Here is a 19,546-nt window from a genome sequence, read left to right as displayed (position 1 = left end):
ATAGAAACAACTGAAAAACTAAATGTGAGAATCAGAGAGTGTCTTGGGCAGCTTACAAAAGTTCTTCCTCTCATGCGGTGGTGAGCAGAGCGTGAGATCAAATCCAGTATTTGATAATCAGAGTAACTGAAATTCAAAGACTGTTGGATGCTCATCAAAGATAGGTCTGTTATAAGAGAGGCTATATGTATGTGTATAACTGATTCACTTTGCTGTACACCTGAAACTAACACAACATTGTAAATCAACTCTATTCCAATAAATTTTTTTTAAAAATGATAACTCTGAAAAAAAAATGATAACTCTGTTGAGACAAAGTTCAAGTGCTGGTTGGGAAAACCTAAATCCCTGACCTATGGGCAGGGGTCATAGGGGTGATGCCCCTGAAGACTCCATAGACTTTGAACATTTTGAGCCTATGGAAGTGGGTGCTCCCCTTCTCAATAGGCAAATATTTCCCCATGTTGGGAGAAAATAAGAGGTCTTTTCCTCTAAAAGCCAAAAAAAGAAAAGAAAAGAAAAGAAAGAAAAACAAAGTGCCTCCTTTAGAAACTACCATATGCTGTCCTGGCCTCCAGGCCAATGAACAGGGTTTTCACAGCATAACAGAGTTGGGAACATGCTAATCATGATAAAGGAAGAAAGAGCTTTTATCCTGGAGGAGCTATAAAAAGAATAGTGAATATTGTTGGGGGCCCAAATGTCCCAGTTTACCCAAGGCTGAGGAGTTTCCTGGGAAGCAGGATTTTCTGTGCTAAAACCAGGACATTCCCAGGCAAAGCAGAATGGTTGATCACCGTGGTACTTGCAGGGACCAAGTCAGTCCATATGGAAGTAGATTTTAAGGGTACTTGAGTAAGAAGCCAGAAATCAGGATGGAACAAGAGAAAGCTTACTAGGGATTAGTGTCAGGCTTAAATATTGTAAGATGGCAGTCACTGTTTAACTTGATAGTCTGGCCCTTGAAGAATGTGAATGGGTCCTGGAAAATGACTGTATCAACCATCATAGGCTCAATCTGTAGTTGCCCTGATTACAACTACTGTGCTAGATGCGGTCTCGTTTCTAGAACAGATTAATCTGGCCAAGGTATATGATAGGCATCCATTGATTTGGCAAATGTGTTATTTTCTACCTTAATAATGAAAGGCTCTCAGAAATAGTTTGCATTCATGCAGAACATAAAACAATATATATATTTACAGTTTTTCCCTATGGTAATAGTTTTGTTAACTCTTCTGTGGTAATATCATCTGAAGAGTTCTGGATCATCTGGACATCCTGCAGAACCTCACACTGAGGATGAAGATGGCTGATACCCTGGAGGTCATGCATTCCAGACACAGGCACTACAGAGGGTGGAAGATAAATGCTGTAATAATTCATGGAACTGCCACTTCAATAAAGTATTTGGGTGGGGTGTTCTGCTGGCCAGGGGCATGCTGAATCATTCTGTCTAAAGCCAAAGAGAAACAGTTGCATCTTGTATGTCCTTTTACAAAGAGGAATGCATAATTCCTGGTGGGTCTTTTTGGTTTCTGGGAGCAACACATTAGATACCTAGGAATTTTTATTTTTGAATTTTATTTATTTATTTTTTATATAGCAGGTTCTTATTAGTTATCTATTTTATACATATTCATGTATATATGTCAATCCCAATCTCCCAATTCATCCCACCACCACCATAGCCCCCCACCACTTTCCCCCCTTGGAGTGCATAGGTTTCTTCTGTACATCTGCATCTCTATTTCTGCCCTGCAAACCAGTTCATCTGTACCATTTTTCTAGGTTCCACATATATGTGTTAATATATGATATTTGTATTTCTCTTTCTGACTTCACTCTGTATGACAGACTCTAGGTTCATGCACCTCACTACAAAAAACTCAATTTCATTATTTTTTATGGCTGAGTAATATTCCATTGTATATATGTGCCACATCTTCTTTATACATTCATCGGTCGATGGACACTTAGGTTGTTCCATGTCCTGGCTATTGTAAATAAAGCTGCAATGAACATTGTGCTACATGAATCTTTTTGAATATCGTCTTCTCAGGGTGTATTCCCAGTAGTGGGATTGCTGAGTTATATGGTAATTTTATTTTTAGTTTTTTAAGGAACCTCCATACTGTTCTCCATAGTGGCTGTATCAATTTACATTCCCACCAACAGTGCAAGAGGGTTCCCTTTTCTCCACACCCTCTCCAGCATTTATTGTTTGTAGATTTTTTGATGATGCCAATTCTAATCCATGTGAGATGATACCTCATTGTAGTTTTGATTTCCATTTCTCTAAAACTTAGTGATGTTGAACAGCTTTTTATGTCTCTTGGCCATCTGTATGTCTTATTTGGAGAAATGTCTGTTTAGGTCTTCTGTTCATTTTTTGATTGGGTTATTTATTTTTTTAATATTGAGCTGCATGAGCTGTTTATATATTTTGGAGATTAATCCTTTGTCCGTTGATTAATTTGCAAATATTTTCTCCCATTCTGAGGGTTGTCTTTTCAGCTTGTTTATGCTTTCCTTTGCTGTACAAAAGATTTTAAGTTTCATTAGGTCCGATTTGTTTATTTTTGTTTTTATTTCCATTACTCTAGGAAGTGGATGAAAAAAATCTTGCTGTGATTTATTTCAAACAGTGTTCTTCCCATGTTTTCCTCTAACAGTTTTATAGTGTCTGGTCTTACATTTAGGTCTTTAATCCATTTTGAGTTTATTTTTGTGGATGGTGTTAAGGAGTGTTCTAATTTCATTCTTTTACATGTAGCTGTGCAGTTTTCCCAGCACCACTTGTTGAAGAGACAGTCTTTTCTCCATTGTATATCCTTGCCTCCTTTGTCATAGATTAGTTGACCATAGGTGTGTGGGTTTATTTCTGGGCTTTCTATCTTGTTCCATTCATCTATGTTTCTGTTTTTGTGCCAGTACCATATTGTCCTGATTACTGTAGCTTTATAGTATAGTCAGAAGTCAGGGAGTCTGATTTCTCCAGCTCCATTTTTCCCCCTCAAGACTTCTTTGGCTATTCGGGGTCTTTTGTGTTTCCATACAAATTTTAAGATTTCTTTGTTCTAGTTCCATAATAAATGCCATTGGTAATTTGATAGGGATTGCATTGAATCTGTAGATTGCTTTGGGTAGTATAGTCATTTTCACAATATTGATTCATCCAATCCAAGAACATGGTATATCTCTCCATCTGTTGGTATCATCTTTAATTTCTTTCATCAGTGTCTTATAGTTTTCTGCATACAGGTCTTTTGTCTCCCTAGGTAGGTTTATTCCTAGGTATTTTATTCTTTTTGTTGCTATGGTAAATGGGAGTGTTTCCTTAATTTCTCTTTCAGATTTTTCATCATTAGTGTAGAGGAATGCAAGAGATTTCTGTGCATTAATTTTGTATCCTGCAACTTTACCAAATTCATTAATTATCTCTAGTAGTTTTCTGGTGGCATCTTTAGGATTCTCTATGATACTATAATATCATGTCATCTGCAAACAGTGACAGTTTTACTTCTTCTTTTCTACTTAGTATTCCTATTATTTCTTTTTCTTCTCTGTTTGCCATGGCTATGACTTCCAAAACAATGTTGAATAATAGAGGTGGGAGTGGACATCCTTGTCTTGGTCCTGATCTTAGAGGAAATACTTTCAGTTTTTTACCATTGAGAATGATATTAGCTGTGTGCTTGTTGTATATGGCCTGTATTATGTTGAGGTAGTTTCCCTTTATGCCCACTTTCTGGAGAGTTTTTATCATAAATGGGTGTTGAATTTTTTTTTTTTTTTTTTTTTTTTTTTTTTTGCAGTACATGGGCCTCTCACTGTCGTGGCCTCTCCCATTGTGGAGCACAGGCTCCGGACGCACCGTCTCAGCGGCCATGGCTCACGGGCCCAGCCGCTCCACGGCATATGGGATCTTCCCGGACCAGGGCACAAACCTGCGTCCCCTGCATTGGCAGGCAGACTCTCAACCACTGTGCCACGAGGGAAGCCCATGGGTGTTGAATTTTGTCAAAAGTTTTTTCTGCGTCTATTGAGATGATCATATGGTTTTTATTCTTCAGTTTGTTAATATGGTGTATCACATTGACTGATTTGCATATATTGAAGAATCTTTACATCCCTGGGATAAATCCCACTTGATCATGGTATATGATCCTTTTAATATGTTGTTGGATTCTGTTTGCTAGTATTTTGTTGAGGATTTTTGCATCTGTATTTATCAGTGATATTGGTCTGTAATTTTCTTTTTTTGTGATATCTTTGTCTGGTTTTGGTATCAGGGTGATGGTGGCCTCGTAGAATGAGTTTGGGAGTGTTCCTTCCTCTGCAAGTTTTTTGGAAGAGTTTGAGAGGGATGGGTGTTAGCTCTCCTCTAAATATTTGATAGAATTCACTTGTGACGCCATCTGGTCCTAGACTGTTGTTTGTTGGAAGATTTTTAATCACAGTTTCAATTTCATTACTTGTGATTGGTGGGTTCATATTCTCTATTTCTTCCTGGTTCAGTCTTGGAAGGTTATACCTTTCTAAGAATTTGTCCATTTCTTCCAACTTGTCCATTTTATTGGCATAGAGTTGCTTGTAGTAGTCTCTTATGATGCTTTGTATTTCTGCAGTGTCCCTTGTAACTTCTCCTTTTTCATCTCTAATTTTATTGATTTGAGTCCTCTCCCTCTTTTTCTTGTTGAGTCTGGCTAAATGTTTATCAATTTTGTTTATCTTCTCAAAGAACCAGCTTTTAGTTTTATTTATATTTGCTACTGTTTTCTTTGCTTCTATTCCATTTATATCTGATCTGATCTTTATGATTTCTTTCCTTCTACTAACTCTGGGTTTTGTTTGTTCTTCTTTCTCTAGTTCCTTGAGGTGTAAGGTTAGATTGTTTATTTGAGATTTTTCTTGTTTCTTGAGGTAGGATTGTATTGTTATAAACTTCCCTCTTAGAACTGCTTTTGCTGCATCCCATAGGTTTTGGATTGTCGTGTTTTCATTGTCATTTGTCTCTAGGTATTTTTTGATTTCCACTTTGATTTTTTCAGTGATCTCTTGGTTATTTAGTAACGTATTGTTTAGCCTCCATGTCTTTGTGATTTTTACATTTTTTCCTTGTAATGGATTTCTAATCTCATAGCGTTGTGGTTGGAAAAGATGCTTGATATAATTTCAATTTTCTTAAATTTACTGAGGCTTGATTTGTGACCCAAGATGTGATTTATCCTTGAGAATATTTCATGGGCACTTGAGAAGAAAATGTAATCTGCTGTTTTTGGAGGAAATGTCCTATAAATATCAATTAAATCTATCTGGCCCATTTCATCATTTAAAGCTTGTGTTTCCTTATCAATTTTCTGTCTGGATGATCTGTCCATTGGTGTAGGTGAGGTGTTAAAGTCTCCCACTATTATTGTGTTACTGTCAATTTCCTCTTTTATAGCTGTTAGCATTTGCCTTATATATTGATGTGTTCCTATGTTGGGGGCATATATAATTTTAATTGTTATATCTTTTCTTGGATTAATTCCTTGATCATTATGTAGTGTCCTTCCTTGTCTCTTGTAAATTCTTTATTTTAAAGTCTACTTTATCTGATATGAGTAGTGCTACTTCAGCTTTCTTTTGATTTCCATTTGCATGGAATATCTTTTTCCATCCCCTCACTTTCAGTCTGTATGTGTCCCTAGGTCTGAAATGGGTCTCTTGTATATATATATATATATATATATATATATATATATATATATATGTCTTGTTTTTGTTTCCATTCAGCGAGCCTGTGTCTTTTGGTTGGATCATTTAATCCATTCATGTTTAAGGTAATTATTGATATGTATGTTCCTTTTACCATTTTCTTAATTGTTTTGGGTTTGTTTTTGTAGGTCCTTTTCTTTTCTTGTGATTCCCACTTAGAGAAGTTCCTTTAGCATTTCTTGTAGAGCTGGTTTGGTGGTGCTGAATTCTCTTAGCTTTTGCTTGTCTGTGAAGCTTTTAATTTCTCCGTCAAATCTGAATGAAATCCTTGCCATGTAGAGTAATCTTGGTTGTAGGTTCTTCCCTTTCATCACTTTAAATATATCATGCCACTCCCTTCTGGCTTGTAGAGTTTCTTCTGACAAGTCAGCTGTTAACCATAATGAAGCTCCCTTGTATGTTTTTTGTCATTATTCCCTTGTTGCTCTTAATAATTTTTCTTTGTCTTTAATTTTTGTCAATTTGATTAGTATGTGTCTTGGCGTGTTTCTCCTTGGGTTTATCCTGCCTGGGACTCTCTGCTCTTCCTGGACTTGGGTGGCTATTTCTTTTCCCATGTTAGGGAAGTTTTTGACTATAAGCTCTTCAAATATTTCCTCAGGTCCTTTCTCTCTCTCTTCTCCTTCTGGGACCCCTACAATGCAAATGTTGGTGCATTTAATGTTGTGCCAGAGGTCTCTTAGGCTGTCTTCATTTCTTTTCATTCTTTTTTCTTTGTTCTGTTCTGTGGCAGTGAATTTCACCTTTCTATCTTCCAGGTCATTTATCCGTTCTTCTGCCTCTCTTCTAGTGTATTTTTCATTTCAGTTACTGTATTGCTTGTCTCTGTTTTTTTGTTCTTTAATTCTTCTAGCTCTTTGTTAAACATTTCTTGCATCTTCTCAATCTTTGCCTCCATTCGTTTTCTGAGGTCCTGGATCATCTTCATTATCACTATTTTGAATTATTTTTCTGGAAGGTTGCTATCTCCACTTCATTTAGCTGTTTTTTCTGGGGTTTTATCTTGTTCCTTCATCTGGTACATAGTCATCTTCCTTTTCATTTTCTGTATCTTTCTGTGAATGTAGTTTTTGTTCCACAGGCTGCAGGATTGTAGTTCTTCTTGCTTCTGCTGTCTGCCTTCTGTTAGATGAGGCTATCTGAGAGGCTTGTGCAAGCTTCCTGATGGGAGGGACTGGTGGTGGGTAGAGTTGGGTATTGCTCTGGTAGGAAGAGCTCAGTAAAACTTTTATCTGCTTGTCTGCTGATGTGTGGGGCTCAGTTCCCTCCCTGTTGGTTGTTTGGCCTGAGGCGACCGAGCACTGGAACCCACAGGCTTCTTGGTGGGGCTAATGGCAGACTCTGTGAGAGCTCACACCAAGGAGTATTTCACAGAACTTCTGCTCCCAGTGTCCCTGTCCCCATGGTGAGCCACAGCCACCCCATGCCTCTGCAGGAGACCCTCCAACAAATGGCAGGTAGGTCTAGTTCAGTCTCCTGTGGGGTCAGTTCTCCTTCCCCCTGCGTCCTGATGTGCACACTACTTTGTGTGCGCCCTCCAGGAGTGGTGTCTGTTTCCTCCAGTCCTGGCAAAGTCCTACAATCAAATCCTGCTAGCTTTCAAAGTCTGATTCTCTGGGAATTCCTCCTCCTGTTGCCAGACCCCAGGCTGGGAAGCCTGACGTGGGGCTCAGAACCTTCAATCCATTGGGTGGACTTCTGTGCTATAATTGTTCTCCAGTTTGTGAGTCACTCACCCAGCAGTTATGGGATCTGATTTTATTGTGATTGCATCCCTCCTACCATCTCATTGCAGCTTCTTTGTCTTTGGATGTGAGGTATCTCTTTTGGTGAGTTCCAGTGTCTTCCTGTCAATGATTTTTCAGCAGTTAATTGTGACTCTGGGGCTCTTGCAACAGAGAGCAAGTGCATGTTCTTCTACTCTGCCATCTTGAACTTCTAAAACCTGATACCTAGGAATATTGATATGGCCACAATACTGGGTGACACGGTAGGCTGTTGTCTTTGAGTAGGGTCCAGGGCAAAAAGGGCTCTGCAGAGGGCTCAGACTGTGGTACAAATAACTCTGCCACTTGGGCCACACCATCTGGCAGGCCCTAAGCTGTTAAAGATATCAGTGATGATAGAGAAGAATGCAGTGGGGACTTTATGACAAGCTCAAGCAGGAGAAGGGCAGTGTAGGCTTCTGAAGTTTTGGATCCAGGCTATGCTTTTTCCAGCAGAGAATTACGCAGCAGTTCTTTTGCAGTAAGTCCCCTACATATGAACAAGTTCCACTCTGAGAGCGAGTTTGTAAGTCCAATTTGTTCAGAATTCCAAACAAAGCTAACCTAGGTACCCAACTAACCCAATCGGCTCTGTAGTACTGTACTGTAATAGGTTTATAATACTTTTCACACAAATAATACATAAAAAACAAACAAACACAAAAAATAAAGGAAACATTGTTTATCTTACAGTACAGTACCTTGAAAAGCACAGTAGTACAGTACAACAGCTGGCATACGGGGGCTGGCATCAAGTGAACAGGCAAGAAGAGTTACTGACTGGAGGAGGGATTGGAGGTGGGAGGTGGTAGCACTGAAGGATCGTCAGCAGTAGGAGACGGAGGGCGAGCTGCAATTTCACTCATGCCTGACATTGAAGGCACAGCTTCTGGTTCCTTGTTGGATTCAATTCTATCTACCCTCTTAAAAAAATGATCCAGTGATGTCTGGACCAGCGATGTTTACCATCTTTTCACCTTGCTCTACTCTCAAGTATTTTCACTTTTTTTTTGTCATTGTTATCTCTTGGTGCTTCTTAACAGTAACAGTTACATCACTGTTGCTTTTACACTTGCTTCCAGACATCCTGGGCTTGAAATAAAGATACTGTATTACTGTACTCTATTCAGTATTGTACAGTAAAGTACACAAAAGCACAACCACTTGTAGAGGATGCACACATGTGACAACGTACACCAGACACATGAACTGACTTATGTGACTGGACATGTGAAAGGACGTTCGCATCTTTGAAAGTTCTCAACTTGAAAGTTCATATGTAGGGGACTTACTGTAGTGGTATTGGGCTCTAAAAGAGATGAAACACTTAACCATGGGATACCAAGTGACCATAAATCTGAAATAACTGGGTCCTATTGGACTCATGAAGTCATAACCTGGACGGAGGCCTGCAGCAACCCATCAAAAATGGAAATGGTATACTCAGGCCTAAATATGAGCAAGACCAGAAGACACTATCAAGCTATATGAGCAAGTAGCCCAAATATCCAGGGCACCACTGTGATTGCACCAGTGCTCTTTCTGCATCTCATGTCCATATGGGGTGTGGCCAATTACAATGGGGTGGGGTCAATTACAATGGCCATATTGTAAAACCTGGAAAGAAGGAGAAAACCCCAGAACTTGGTTTTTGAATGGGTCAGCTTAGTGTGAGCGCATGCTAAAAATTAATGGTGGCTACATTATAGCCTCACTAAGAGGAGACCATGCAAGACAGCAGTGAGGAAAAAAACTCCATGGGCAGTGGTGAATGACCTGGCCAACTGGTCCAGATCCTGAAAAAAAAATACTGGAGACAAAAATGTCAGGGGTAGAGGTATGAGGTTGGATATATTAGAGTGGGCACAAAGTTTGAGATTTATTTCTTAAAATTAGGTATTGAAGCCCATTAGAAAGTGTCCACCGTGAATGAGGCATTTAACAACCAAATTGACAAAAATAACTTGGCCAGTCACCAACCACTCCAGTTTTGGCACAATGGTCAGATGAATGAATTGGCCACAAATACAGAGATGAAAGCTATATATGAGATCAATAACACAGTCTCCCATTCACCAAGGTCAGTTTATTGCTACCTGTAAATATCTAACCTATTAACAACAAAGACCAGCTTGAGCCCCTATTATGTCATGATTCTTTGAGGAAATTAACTGACCAGTCAGTGGTAAGTTTATTATATTAGATCTCATAGGAATAGACACCTATCCTAGGTATGAATTTGCCTTTTCTGCTTGCAGATTCTTAGCTAACCTCAGCTTGTTTAGTCTCAGTCACAGTTGAGCAACAGAGATCTGAGAAGCACCCGAGCATCTTGGAGCTCCCAGAATGTTTGGTTCAGAGGAGCAGAATCCCACACAACATACTATCTGATTAGAGAACCCACATTACAGTGATGCAAGTGTGAGAGGGGATTCAGAACTATGGGATCCACTGGAGGCATCACATAGCACACCATCCCGAAGCTGCCAGCCTCATAGAGCATTGGAAAGGCCTGCTGAAGGCACAGCTAAAGTGCCAGCCCAGAGGCAAAACCCTGTGAAAATTGGACTCATTCTTCAGGGTGCAACATATGAAGTGAATCAGAGGTTTATATGGCACTGGGTTCACAGTAGAAAGAATACGTGGGTTTGAGAACCAAGGCATATGAAGAGTGGACCCACCAACCGTCACTCCCAGAAACTGACTGACAGCCTTTGTGCTTCTTGTTTTTATGATGTAGGTCCTACTTGACTGCAGCGTTAGAGGTCCTTGTCCCTGCTGGGAATCTTGAGCTACTTGTGCTCAGGGACTGGCAAGCAAGAAGAGGAGTAACTGATCCTGGTCCGCAGGGGGCTAGGGCTGTTCTTATACCCTGGGCAGGGGGGATTCCATGGGGAGCTTAGGTGACCCACTCGGGTGCTTCTTGGTTCTCTCTTGCCCAACTGTGACTGAGACTAAACAAGCGCACCACAATGGCTGAGAAGGAGCTCAGATGCCTCAAAATGAGAGTTTGAGTCACACAACCAGGTCAGCCACTGAGACCAGTGGAGGAGGTGGGAGAGCCTGTGGGCACCTTGGAATGGATTCTGGAGAGGAAAACAGTGAGCACCAGTTGTGGCCCTTAGACTGACAGCAGCCATAGGGGCTGCAGTTTGTTCCACCCACCCCCCTTTTCTAAGTCTGCTTTAGGTAGAAAGGAGGAGCTGTTCTCTCACGTGTATAGAGAGGTAGATAGCAGGACACAGGTTCTCTGACACACAGAGGGATACGCTTTCCCCGTGGAAGAAAAAGAGATGTGCACTCTGCTTTTCCTTCAAAGAGGGAGTTGCCCAGCAGCAAGGACGGTTGTTGGCTGTCTATCATCAGAATATTTGCTCCTTCAGGGTCCACTTCAGCTTTTCAGATGAGTTCAAACTTGAGGGGACTTTCAGTCAATGACTGAGCGAGGTGGCAATTAAAGAATCTGGCCGTTTCTGCTCAGCACAGACTATTCTAAAGGTATATCGTTGGTCTGGAACCTAGAATTGGGCTGGCTGAGACTTTGTCAGGACTACATCCTGTCTGATAACACTCCAGGACATCCCTGTTTCTTCCTCTTTCCTTTCACAGGTCTTATTCCCCAATAAAACCTTGGCAGTCCTAACTCCATCTTGGCATCTGATACTAAGAGAACCTAACTGCAAAATTTTATAAAATAATAACAGAAGGGAAACAATGCTACGTCTCCCAGTATACACAATACCATCCAAGCCATGGGTCATTAGTACTTAAATAGCCACAGTTGGAATAGCTGACAGTCTCGGGGGTCCAAATTCATATAGCCACTTAGAGACAGAATAGGGGTCAACCGATATTGAACACGTCAGACCTATCTATGTAACACCTGATAGGCCAGAATAAAAATTGGACAAAACAATCAAACTAATTAATGGAACCATGCAGATCCAGGCACAAACATGTTTATTCAAAAGCAAGTAAGCAAACAAACAAAGCCTCAGGACCTTAGCCAAACAACTGAGCATATAGATAATCTCAGTATGGAAGGATTTTGAAACTTGGAATTCTTTCTTCACATTTCCACTTATGGAATAGAAGAGTAAATCTTCTTAATAATACAAGCCAACTGTAGAGTTAAAAGAAAAAAAATTTGTAGAAGCATAATTATAAGTGCCATAATTTTAAGTGCCAAAGAAATGGTAATAATTATGTCAGATAAACAGACTGAGGTTCCCATTCAAATAGATCAAATGTTACAAGGCACAAGACATTATTCAAAAGTCAAAACTTGCTGTCCCTCCCACCCTCAATGGAACATCAGTGATACAAGCCCAAAGAGTACGGGAGGCTTTGGACTGGTTCCCGAAATACAGAGGGATGCATTTTGTATGGGTGACCAAACAGACCACTGCCTGGGTGGTCTTTTCATTTCAGAGGATGCAGTGGCCAAATGCCCTGTCAGAGGGTTTAGTCTGTGTGTATTCTGTGTTGCCTTTGGGCCAATATACTTTTATATAGCAGTCAGTGAGAGCATCTGAAAAAGTAAATTGGATTATGTTTCTGTCTTGCCTAAAAACCTGCAATGACTACACAGGGCTCATAGAGTCAAATCTGAACTTCTACTATGCCCAGCTAGGCCCTGTATAATCTGACCCTTGCCTTCATTGCAGGCCATGCACACACTCACCTACTACACCAAGTCTGCTGGACAGCCATTGTCCACTCTGGGGCCTTCACACAGGCTTCCGCCTCTTTCTGAATAGCTCCTTCTCTTCTTCAGTAAACGGCTTCTTCTCCTTATTCAGGCCTCCTCCTAAGAAGGAATGCAAATGCCTCCTCTTCAGAAGCCTTTTTTTTTAATGGTCAAACCTACATATCTTTGCTCCAGCATATACACTCACCACCCTCCTTTTCCTGTCCCACTGCATTTTCTTTTCCCTTCATGGTATAGATGACAACTTGTTACTTGAAAAAAATCTGTTTATTGTTGCTTTCCCCCCATAGCCTATAAACTAGTTGTTTTATTCATCACAATATCCACAGTGCCTAGCATAGTGCTTAGCATAATATAGATGCTTAATTATTATTTGTTAAATGTGCAGGGAAAAAATAACACTAATAATAGATGACACTTACATAACGTTAACGACATGCTTTTTCTAAGCATTTACCTGTATGACTCTATTGAGTCTATGATGTAGGTCCTCTCTTTTACAGTTGATGAAACTAAGGCACAGAGAGGTTAAGGCAGGGCAGAGATGTGACTGGAACCCCAGCAGAGACCACTAATCTCAGCTAATATATTCCTGCCTTAACTCAACTAAATATCAATCTTCTTAATAAAGCATTTAACATATCAGGGATTTCAGGATGATAGATGTTTTGGGTTAAGAGGGTCTTCTAGGCCTCTTAAATCACTGATCACTCTTCCTGTACCCTTGTATTTTCTGACTAGAGAGAACATAGTCCTGATTAATTTGGAAATGGCCTTATTTTGTGCATCAGAAAGTATTTTGCAGAGTCTAGTCTGTGTGCATGCACATGTTTGGGGATGTGTGGGTGTGGCTGTGTTCAAGGGTCAGTGATATTTACCAGGAATATGGCCTAGTCAGTGTGAGGGTTTATGAAGGAAACTGAAAGGATCAGATAAAAGAGAATAATGAACAGGTGCATTACAGAATACAGCTATGAAAGAGGAGCCTATCCTTCCTCATTTTGAAAATTTGCAACTTGAAGGTTCGCATGTAGGGGACTTACTTATTACGTGATAATATATCTATTATAATAATCAGTTGTGGACCCCAAAGACTATTTCTTATTCAACTTTCAACCCCTAGCACCCAGTAAAGGGCTGGGCTTAGGTGAGTAAATGAATACTGGTCTGTATGGTCAGGCCACTCAAGATGGCTGCTCTCTTGGTCTCTGTACATCCCCTGCTCAGCCAGTCCCTGCTTCATCTACACCCTACGCACATGACTGATCTTCCGTCTTAATCGTAGAGCCTAATCAATAACTGCATACGTGCTTGCCGTCACCTCCCCACCTACCCCTGGCTCCAGCTAGTGATTGTTCTAATCTTTAGATCAGAACGGCTCCACTATGCCAGTGTATCCAAGGGAAACATCTGCCCCAAGATGGTCCTTAACCGGAGAGGGCTATGAGAGGTGTGCTCCTATGCTGGTTTCCCTGGTAACCAATGAGCCAACATGACATCAATTTCCCCTATAACTGGTAACCTCCCTCTCCCCCCAGTAACGATGACTGCTGCTACGTCCTGTCTCTGTCTGCCGAGCACCGTGGGGTGTTGCTCTAGGACCTTGCTTAAGACATGTAAGATCCCCTATCCAATAAACCATTGATGTCTCTCTCTGTCACTGACTTTGGGCTCTTTCTTCTTTCTTGAGGCTGGGCAATTTCAGGGCTTCCAGGCCTGTGAGGTGCAGTCCAACATGGTCTCTTGAGTGTCACTTCAAATTCCTTGAGAATAGGTATATTTCTTGAATTTCATGCAGCATTCTTGATATAATTGAGTTGAAAAGTAGCTCAAATGATACCATTAAAGTGATAATGGTCCAGAGTTGCCTAATTTATGAGTTCCCCAAAACCAAATAAATCATCTGGGATAAATTACAGGCATAATTATGTTTACCAGTTTTGTTGAGTTGTAATTGACATACAATAAACTGCACATGTTTACCAAGTATACAGTTTAATAAGATTTCACATATGGTTATACTCATGAAGCCAGTCATAATCAAGATAATGAATATATTAGTCACCCTCATTTGGGTTTTTCTAGTTTGGGGTTATCACAAATAAAGTCATTGTGAACATTTGTGTGTACGTCTTATATAGACATATACTTCCACTTAACTTAGGTAAATACCTAGGAGTAGAATATTTGTACCATATGGGCACTCTATGTTTAACTTTTTAAGAAACAGACAAATTGTTTACAAAGTATTTGTATCAATTTAAATTCCTGCAAGCAGTGTATGAGGGTTTCAGTTCCTCTACATCCTTGACAATTTTAGACAATCTAACAGATGTGTGGCAAAATCTCATTGTGTGTGTGTTTTTTTTTTTTTGTTTTTTTTTAGTCCTACTCACAGATGGCTATGATTTATTACAGCAAAAGGCTAGGAAGCAAAATCAGGAAAGGGAAAATGTGTATAGGGCAAGATCCAGAGGAAACCAGGCACAAGCTTCCCAAAGTCTTCTCCCAGTGGCGTCACACAGGACACACTTAATTCCACCAGCAATGACTGTGACAACATGTGTAAAATGTTATCTACCAGGGAAGCTCATGAGAGACTCAACGCCCAGAGCTTTTCTAGGGGCTGGTCACATAGGCACCCTCTGCCCTGCACACACCAAAAGTCCACATTCCTGGAAGGAAAGCAGGTATGCAGCATCAACCACATTGTTTGCACAGTTAGGCCTTGTGAGCAACTCTTATCATTTAGGGAATAGTGAGAACCCTCCTGAAACCCAAGAACCCAGATGCTAGCCAAGGCCGACCTTGTGAGCAGGCCCTTTCTAAGGAGAACAGTCTCAGGCCTGCTTTATTAGCTCTCTTATGAACAGTCCACCTCCTTGGCCCTTGGCCAAGTCTACTTTAGAGCAAAATTATTATCAGTAGGACCCTATACAAAAGGGTGAGACCAACCTGCAATATGGATCTCAGTTATACCTCTTACAGGGCCTGGATGTAGCCAGTTAAAGTAAATCTCATTAACCATTCAGGTTAGCTTAAATTTACTGGCCACGGCTGTGCCAGGGGAAAACGAGTCATTGTGGTTTTTATTTGTATTTCCCCAATGCCTAATAATGTTGAACATTTTTTCATGTGTTTTTTATGTGTATACTTCCTCTCGTGAAGTGTTGATTCAAATATTCTGTTCTTATTTGGTTGTTTACGTTCTGACTACAGGACCTTGAGAGTTGTTTACAAATTCCAAGTACAAGTTCTTAATCAGATATGTAATTTGAAATTATTTTCAGCCTGTGGCTTGAGTCTTAACACTGTCTTTCAAAGAGCAAACACTCAATTTTGATTATCAAATTGTTTTTTCTTTTTTGGATTATGCTTTCTGTTTATATTTTAAAAACGTTTTCTTAACTCAAAGTCACAAAGGTTTGCTCCTATATTTTCTTCTAGAACTTTTATAGTTTTAGGTTTTATACATTCAGAGAAAAAATTGTCCTTTTTTTGGTTAATTGTTATATATGGTACATGGTATGGGCTGAAGTTTCTATTTCTGCAAGTGTAGATCCAATTTTTCCAGCACAGTTTTTTGAAGACTATCCTTTCTTTACAGGATTGCCTTGGGCAACCTTGTCAAAAATTGATTGACAATCAATATGCAGCTCTATTTCTGGACTAGGTATTCATTGTATTGATCTGTCTATTTTGCTGCCATTACCATACTGTCTTGATTTCTATAGCTCTGTAATAGATCATGAAATTAGGTAGTATTAATCCTCCAATTTTGTTCTTCCTTTTTCAAGTTGTTTTGCCTATTTTAGATCTTTTGCGGTTTTATATGCATTTTAGAAACAGTTTCTTAATTTCTACAAAAACCTGATGGGATTTTGACAGATTGTGTGGAAACTATAGACCAATTTGGGGATAATTTACATCTTTATAATATAAAGTCTTTTAAACTGTAAGCATAATATAGATGTCTTTATACTTATTTAGGTCTCTTTAATTTCTCTTAATAATGTTTTATAGATTTCAGTGTCATATGTTGCACATATTTTGTCAGATTTATCCATAAGTATTTCATATTTTATGATGCTCTTATAAATCATATTGTTTTATTAATTCAATTTTTGTTGCTAGTATATAGAAGTACAATTAATTTTTGTATATTGATCTTGTATCCTATAACCTTGCAAAACTTAAGTGCCACTTATTGTAAATTTTTTGTAGATTCCATGGGGTTTTATATATATATGGTCATGTCTGCAAATAAAAAGTGCTTTTTACTTCTTCCTTTCCTACTTATCAATTTAATTTCTTTCATTTGCTTTAATGTACTAGCTAGAACCTCCAATACAATATTAAATAGAGGTGGTCAGAGCAGACATCCTTGCTTTGTTCATTATCTTAGCAGGAAAGCATTCAGTCTGTCATCATTAAGTATGACGTTAGTGGTACATTTTCATAGATGACCTTTATCAAGTGTCAGAAGGTTCGTTCAGTTCCTAGTATGTCAAAAGTTTTTTATTTTTTTAATCAAGAAAGTATGCTATATTGTGTCAAATGTTTTTTTCTGCATCTACTGAGAGGATTATATGATTGCCTTCTTATTGTGGTAAAATATATATAACATAAAATGTACCTTTTTAACTATTTTTAAATGTATAGTTTAGGGGTATTAAATGTATTCACATTGTCATGCAACCATCAATCTCCAGAACATTTTGTGTATTCTTGTGATTATTTTTTTCTCATTTGTTGGCTCTTTAGCTATAACTAGTTGTATTATTTTACTGGTTTCTTCAGAGGTTATAGCTTACACAATTCAACTCATCGTGGTATTATTAAAATATTTCATGTAAAATATTAAAAACCTAAATCAGTATACTTGCATTTCTTCACTTCCAGCCTTTGCATTCTTATCATGTAATCCTCTTTTACACATGTTATAATTTTTCCTTTAATCACAAGCTTATCTTTTGAAGAGATTTAAATAAAAGAGCAACAACTTTATATTTACCCAAGTAGTTACCATTTTCTGGTGTTCTTAGTTTGTGGAGCTCCAGGTTTTCATCTAGTATTATTTTCCTTCTACCTCATGGACTTTAATATTTCTTGTAGTTGAAGGTCAGTTGGCAATTCATTCATCTATTCTATCCTTGAACAGGGTTTTACTTCACTTTATTTTTAAAATATGTTTGTGTTAGTATGCAAATTGTATGAAACAATTTGCATACTAGCAAATGTGTTTTTCATTTCCTGAGCACGTATATTAAAATATTCTATTGTAAATAAATAAATAAATAAAATATGCTTTTGTTGTGTAACATGTTCTAGGTTTTAAAAAACACTTAAAAAATGTTGCCTTGCTCTCCTCCTGCTTGTCTTGTTTTTGAGAAAAATCTGCTGTAATCCTTATATTTGTTCTTCTCTTCATAATGTACACGTTTCTCTGGTTGCTTTTGAAATTTTTACTTTACCATTGGTTTTAAGTGATTTACTTTATGATTTTCCTTGGTGTACTTTTCCTCATACTTCTTGTGCTTAGGATTGATTGAGCTTTTTGGATTTGTGATTTATAATTTTCATCAAATTTGTACAAGGTTTGCCCATGATACATCAAACACCTCATACCATCATAGACTCCAATTACACATATGTTTGGCTGCTTAAAATTAATAATTAATAAAATTATATCAGATTACTAATGCTCTGCTCATTTTTCTCTCTGTATGTCATTCTGCAAAGTTATTATTGCTAAGTCTTCAAGTTGACTAATCTTTTCTTCTGCAATGTCTAATATCCTGTTATTCCATCCAGTGTGATTCTCTTCCCAGATAATATAGATTTTGTCTCTAGTAGTTCCTTTTGGGGCTTTTGTATACCTTCTGTCTCTCTACTTAACATGTTCAATCATTTTTCTAACTTCCTGAACATATGGAATCAATTACAACAACTGTTTTAATGTTCTTGTCTTCTAACTCTATCATCTGTGTCATTGCTGGTTCAGTTTTAATTGACTGATTTTTCTGTTCAGCATTGGTAGTATTTTTCTTGCTTCTTTCCGTGGCTGGTAATTTTTGGTTGGATGGAAAACATTTTGCCTTTTATTTTGTTGTGTTTATGTTTTTATGGTCTTATAAATATTCTAGACCTCTGTTCTGGGACACAATTAAATCACTTGAAAACAGTCTGATCCTTTTGGACTTTGCTTTTAAACTTTGTTAGGTTGGACTGTCACTGCATTCTAGTCTAAGGTTCATTTTTCCCACTACAGAGGTGAGATCATTCTTGGTAGTCTCCTTAAAGTATGAGGTTTTCTGCTATAGTTATTGTGAACTGATAATATTTCCAAGCCTTTGTGAGCTCTGGGCACTCTTTCTTGTAATCTTTTAGCATGGTTCTTTCCCCAATCATGGGCAGTTTCTTTATATTCTTGTGCTGATCAGTATTCTGTTGAATGTTCCAGGAATACTCTCTGCAGATCTCTAGGACTCTCTCTCCCATCATGTATTCTATGTTCCAGACTATATCTCTGTTGGTATCACTGAAATTCTAGTTCCAAGTCTTGAATCAGGGAGATTGCAGATCCCTGCCTAGGTTCCCCCTGCCTGTGCCACTTCCTGAAACTTCCCCTAGGCAGTAAGTAAAGGTCATCTCATTTGTTTTCCATCTCAGTTATGGCTGCCCTTCATTGTCCGACGTCCAATATTTTGAATGTCCTTGTTGAATATATTATTTTTCTACTTTGTACTTGTTTTAGCCAGGTGGATAAATCCACTCCCTGTTATTCTATCTTCTCCAGAAGTCCAGGATAAATTTTATTTAAAAAGTTTCCTAGATGTTTCTTACTTGCAGTCAAGTATGAGAACAACACGCCTACAGGATCAAATATAATGAACTGATAAATAAACGATATGGATTAAGCTAGGAGAAAAAAGAACTTTGTTAGAGCTGCTTATTCTCAGCGTAAGAGAGCTACGGCTTCAGATGTATTTGAGAGAGGAGAGTCAAAGGAATGTTATTAAGCTCTGATCAATTCAATGTCATTATACAAGTTTTTATTTACAACTTATTTTTTTGTTTTACACAGTAATATAATTCACAAGTTTGAGAAGGTGATTCTTGAACATGGCAATATATGGCAGATATCCACTCCCTTTAGATAATGAACCGGAGGTTGAATATGTTTTTCTAGTTTATGAACATAAAAGAGGGAGAGGTTTCAGGACAATTCTCAGGTATACTATCCGTACTTGCTTTGTTCCCTTGGGATTTACAGGAGGAACTAGGAGGATTTACTAGGAGGAAC

This window comes from Tursiops truncatus, chromosome 1 (assembly GCF_011762595.2).
Source record: "Tursiops truncatus isolate mTurTru1 chromosome 1, mTurTru1.mat.Y, whole genome shotgun sequence".
NCBI classification, from domain to species: domain Eukaryota; kingdom Metazoa; phylum Chordata; class Mammalia; order Artiodactyla; family Delphinidae; genus Tursiops; species Tursiops truncatus.
The sequence above is the reverse complement of the archived record's forward strand: the minus strand, read 5'-3'. Positions refer to the sequence as shown.